Below are 5,269 nucleotides of genomic sequence, written 5' to 3'. Positions count from 1 at the left end.
ATTTTATAGTGTTAGTTTTGATGAAGCTGATGTGTTCTTTGTTCAGCTTACTCTTCTGTAGTGAATTCCTTTCATTTGTGATTTTTTAAATTTCATTTTTGTAGATTTTATGTTTACTGAGACTTTATTTTCTTTTATTTTGATGGTATGCCTCCTAACTCTCTTTGTGATTATGTTGAAATTTACCCCATCTTCCTAAGTTTAAACCAGTCTTGTGTTACTTGATATTGCCTTGACATCCTCTCCATTTGAACATCCTGCATCTACACCATTTATTCTGTCTTCCATTCTCTGCTTTATGATGGCTTCTTAGAATGAATTCAGAAGTATCCCTTCCTTTTCTGTGTTCTGAAATATTTTGAGTAGTACTGGTGCAAGCTCTTCTCTGGAGGTTTGGTTGCATTCTCCAAAGAAGCCATCTGGGCCATGGCTTTTTTATTTTTGTTGGAAGTTTTTAAAATTACCTTTTCAATCTCTTCTCTTGTTATGGGTCTGTTCAGGTTTTTTACCTCAGTTTGTGTTAGTTTAGGTAGGTAGTGTGTTTTTAGAAAATTTTCCATTTCCTTGAGGTTTTTAAATTTGTTGGTATTACCTTGACTTCTCCATTTGAAGGTTCTATATCTATACCATTTGTTCCATCTTTTATTGTTCTGATGTTCTTGTTATTTACAGATTGAGTCTCTTGTTCCATGTTGTAAATCTTTTAGTTCTGTTTTGTCCTTGAGAGCTCATTACCTATGTTGGTATCTGGCTGATGCTATCTTGTGTCCTCAATTCAGGTTGTTGTCTGAAGGACTCCCTTTAATAATTCTTGTAATTTTGGTTTTGTTTTTACATATTTCCTTAATCTCTGTTTATCTAGAAATGTACTAATTTTGCCATTATATGTGAACGAGAGTTTTGCAAGGTATATTATTCTTGTTTGGCAATTTTTTCTTCCAAGGTTTTATATATGTCACCCCATTGCCTTCTTCACTGAATGGTTTTGTGCTGAATAATCAGAGCTTAGTCTTATTGTCTCCCCTTTGTATGTGAGTTTTCGTTTTTCTCGAGCTGCTCTCAGGATTCTTTCTTTGTCTTTGGTTTCAGCGAGTGTGATTATGTTATCTCTTGGTGGTTTCCTTTTGAGGTCTATCCTATATGGGGTTCCATGAGCTTCTTGAATATTCAGCTTTGTCTTTCATGATATTTGGAAAGTTTTCTGTCAGCAAATCTTCAATGATCCTCTCTGTGTCTTCCATTTTCTACTTCTGTTCTGGAACTCCAAGCACATGCAAATTTTTGCTTATGATTGTATACAACATCGTTCTCAGGGCTTCTTCATTTTTTTTCATTCTTTTGTCTGATTTTTCCTCAAACAAGATGGAATCCAAGGATTTGCTTTCAAATTGCTGATCCTGTCTTCCATTTTTTCAAATTTGCTCCTAAAACCTTCTGTTGCACCATGCATTTCTGAAATTTTGTTGTTTATCTTTTGTATTTCTAATTGCTGTTTTTGTATAATTTCTAGTTGTTTATTTTGACATTTTGTTTCTGTACTATTTCCCTAAATTATTCCATCATTTTGTCTGTGTTTTCCCCAATTTTGTCTCATTTTCCATGATTTAGTCTATATTTTCCTTATTTTTATCTCCATTTTCCCTCATCTCTTGTAGAACCCTAATATCAGAGTTCTGAATTTCCTGTCAGGTAGATCCAGTGCCTTTTCTTCTACCGGAAGGTCATCTGGTGTTTTATTTTAGTAACTTTCTGTAGCCATCCTGTCTTTTTTTTATGTTTTGTTATTGTCTGCTTTCTCTGGGACATTCAGGAATTATTTTCTTCATTTGTTGATTGTAGATTTGTTTGTTTCATCCTGCTCTTTTTATTTTATTTTGTTATGTCTGGATATGCAGGCTGGGAGTGATTTGTTGCTTGCTCATCTGTGGGCATGATACTCTTCACCAACTTGTCCAGGTGGGCAAGGCCATTCACTCAGTTATGGTGCAGAAGGGTGGTTCCAGTGTGAGGGAGTGGCAAGGATAGTCTGCGTCATGAAATGGGGCCAAGCGGGCGGGGATGGAGGGCAGTGCAGGATGGGGTCCTGGGGGCCATGTGGGTGCCCCTTTGGAGCATGACGCTTGGCATGCTGTGCTGATAGGCAGGAGGGAAGGGAGGAATGTGATGTGCAAAGCTAAGTGTGTGAGTGAAAGAAGGGAAAGAAGAGAGAGAAATACAAGCAAAAATGAAAAGAGGAAAAGATGAATGAAATAAGAAAAAAAGTAAATGAAATGACGGCGTGGTAGGATTCAGGTGTGGGTGTGGCAGACACTGTGAGGATGTGTGCTGGTGTCTAACTGAGCAGTGGGGCTCCGCCTGTCAAGAAGGGACTAGGAGGGGTGCACAGAGCTAGGTTGGTGGGAGAAGGAAAGGAAAGAGGGGAAAGAGACAGAAGAAACCAACCAACCAACCAACAAAAAAACAAAAACCACAACAAAGCAAATAAATATGCTGGTGGGGTATCAGGCCGTTTGGGGGCAGGGCAGAATTGGGGTGGTGGTGAGCTGATGTATCTCTTGCCAGGTGGTACGGCATGGCCCGTCAGGAAGGGGCAGAGGCAGTGCAGGGCCTAGGTGGGAGGGAGAAGGAAAAAGAGAAGAGGAAGGATAAAGAAAAATAAAAAAATATGGCACTGAGGGAGCCAGCCTGTTGTGGCAGCACCAACCAAGGGAGGCCATATACCAGAGGCTCTCCAGCCAAGTGCTGCATCACATCCCGCCAAGGAGGTGGTGGCACATGGGTCTGGGTGGGTAGGAGAAAGGGAAGAAAGTAAGAGTGAGAGAAGAATCAACAACAACAAAAAAAGAAAAAATACACACACACAAAAAAATAAATAAATAAAATGATGCTGAGGCAGCTGGTCAGTGACAGTATCAAACACTCAGGGAGGCTATATACCCGTGACTCTCTGACAAGCACTGCAGCACAGCCAATCAAGAAGAGGCAATGGTAGTGCACAGGGCTAGGTGGGTGGGAAAATGGAAAGGAGAGAGAGAGAAGAAATCAAGAAAAGAAAAAAATGATTAAAAAAAAGAGCAAAGCAAACAAACCAAGAAAGGAAAGGAAGGATGAAAGAGAGAGAGAAGTTGGCTGGGCAGGAGAAAGGAAAAGAAGGAAGTGGGATTGAGACAACTAACAAAAAAAGCAAAAAACAAAAACAACAAAAAATGGCGCTGAAGGGGCCAACCAGTGGGGGCGGGGCACACCCTTGAGTCAGTGAGCTGCTGTCTCTCTGGCAGAGTGACATGGCACATTTGAAAGCGACACAGGCTGTGTAGAGGGAAGTACAGTGGGGGCTGGGTCAAGTATAGGGGATGCTGGCTCTCTGTAAGGAAACCCCCAGGTCCACCTCTTAGAAGGGTCATTATGTATGGGGTGTGCTAGGAGCAAGGCTCAGATAGGCTCGTACTGGGAGATAAGAGTGCTGAGGAGAGCTGTGGACACCACAGGAAGGCCTGAAGGCGAAGCTTTCTTTTTCCACTATGCTCGTCCATGCTTTCATTCAGCTGTGAATTATTGAGCACCTTAAAAAATGATTTCCATTCTGCAATTAACAGAAAAGTTGGTAGTTCAAAACCACCCAGCAGCGCCACAGAAGACAGATTTGTCAATCTGCTTCCGTTAAAGTTTACCCTTTGCTGTTGAGTCATTTCCGACCCATGGGTGACTCCACCTGTTACAGAGTAGAACTGCTCTGTAGGGTTTCCTTAGTGCTGTGATCTATATGGAAGTAGATCACCAGGTCTTTATTCTGTGGTGATACTGGGTGGGTGAGACCCACCAGCCTTCCCCTTAGTAACCGAGAATAAACAGTTTATGCCAACTAGGGACTTAATGGCCAAAAAACCCGATGGAGCAGTTCAACTCTTTAACAGTCGGGGTCACCATGAGTTAGAAATCACTTGATGACAATGGGTTTACAGTTTGCCAGGTGCTGTGTGAGGTGATGAGTATTCCTACTCTTGTGCTGCTGACATTCTAATGAGGAGACAGCAAATAGGTGAATACAAAACACATAATGAGTGTGAGAAATGGGGTGAGAAATTGAGCACAAGGGTGTGAAGGTGAGAGTCTGTGTATATGTGTGTGAAGAGAGGCCGAGAAAGAGAGAGTACATAAAAGAGAGAGTGTGTGTGTCTGTGTGAGACAGTGTGTGAGAGACTGTGTAAGTACGCATGAGTGTGCATGCATGTACACACTGTATATATTTTTATATTCCTACGACAAAAATAAAAAAAAACAACAATCATTTCCCCCTCCTTCTCCACTCTCATAACCGTCAAAGAATGCTGCTTTCTGTGTTTAAACTTTTACTGAAAATAGTACAGATGGAATGTGTCCAAGAGGTAGAAGTGAATGGCCAGTGGGACCTGCTCACCCTGGCCAGCTTTGCTCCTCAGCTGAGCCAGATGGTGAATCTGAGCAGACTGCACGTCTCTCACATCGTGATGATCTCCTTCATTCCCTGGGCGGCAGAGGAAGTGGAGAAGCTACTTTCCCAGTTCAGCGCTCAGTTGCTCAGTCTGCACTAGCTCCAGGAGCTCCACCTGGACTCTCGCGATGTGGAAAACACATCCCAAGTGCCACTTCTTGCCTCACCTCGTATGCCAGCCAATCTGACCTGCAGCGTGCTGCTTCCTGCTGGGTCAGGTCTGGCATCTTCTTGCTGTCTCTAAACCATCGCCCCTTCTCCCTGCCACTCAGTGCGATTCCTCAACTTTGCCTTTGATGTTAAGGGCTCCTAGATTGGCATATATAATCAACTCACTTGTTTTTGGGGGTCTTTGTGTAAGAGCAATCATAGGAAGCATCTGACTACTCTGCTGTCTTAGTCCCACCTCCCTCATCTTTTGAGTTTTAGGTTGTTCGTGTCTTTGAGTCTAAGGTGTCTTTCTTGTAGGCAGCATATAGACAGATTGTGTTTTTAAATCCATTTTACCACTCTCTGTCTCTTAATCGGTGCATTTCATCCATTAACATTTACTGCATCATAGATAGGTATGAGTTTAGTGCTGTTATTTTGATTTGTGTGTGTGTGTGTGTTGTGTTGACAGTTTCTTTGTTCCACTTAATTTTCTGTGCTGAGTTGTGTTTCTTTACGTATTTTCTTTTCATCTTTTTCATTGTTGTTGATTTCGTATTTGCTGAGTCTGTATGTTTTTCTTCTATTTTGATGGGTAGATTTGTTAATTTCATTTGTGGTTCCCTTAAAATTTACTTCTATTTTTGC

Source organism: Loxodonta africana, chromosome 11 (genome assembly GCF_030014295.1).
Source record: "Loxodonta africana isolate mLoxAfr1 chromosome 11, mLoxAfr1.hap2, whole genome shotgun sequence".
NCBI lineage: Eukaryota > Metazoa > Chordata > Mammalia > Proboscidea > Elephantidae > Loxodonta > Loxodonta africana.
This window is presented reverse-complemented; position numbering follows the sequence as displayed.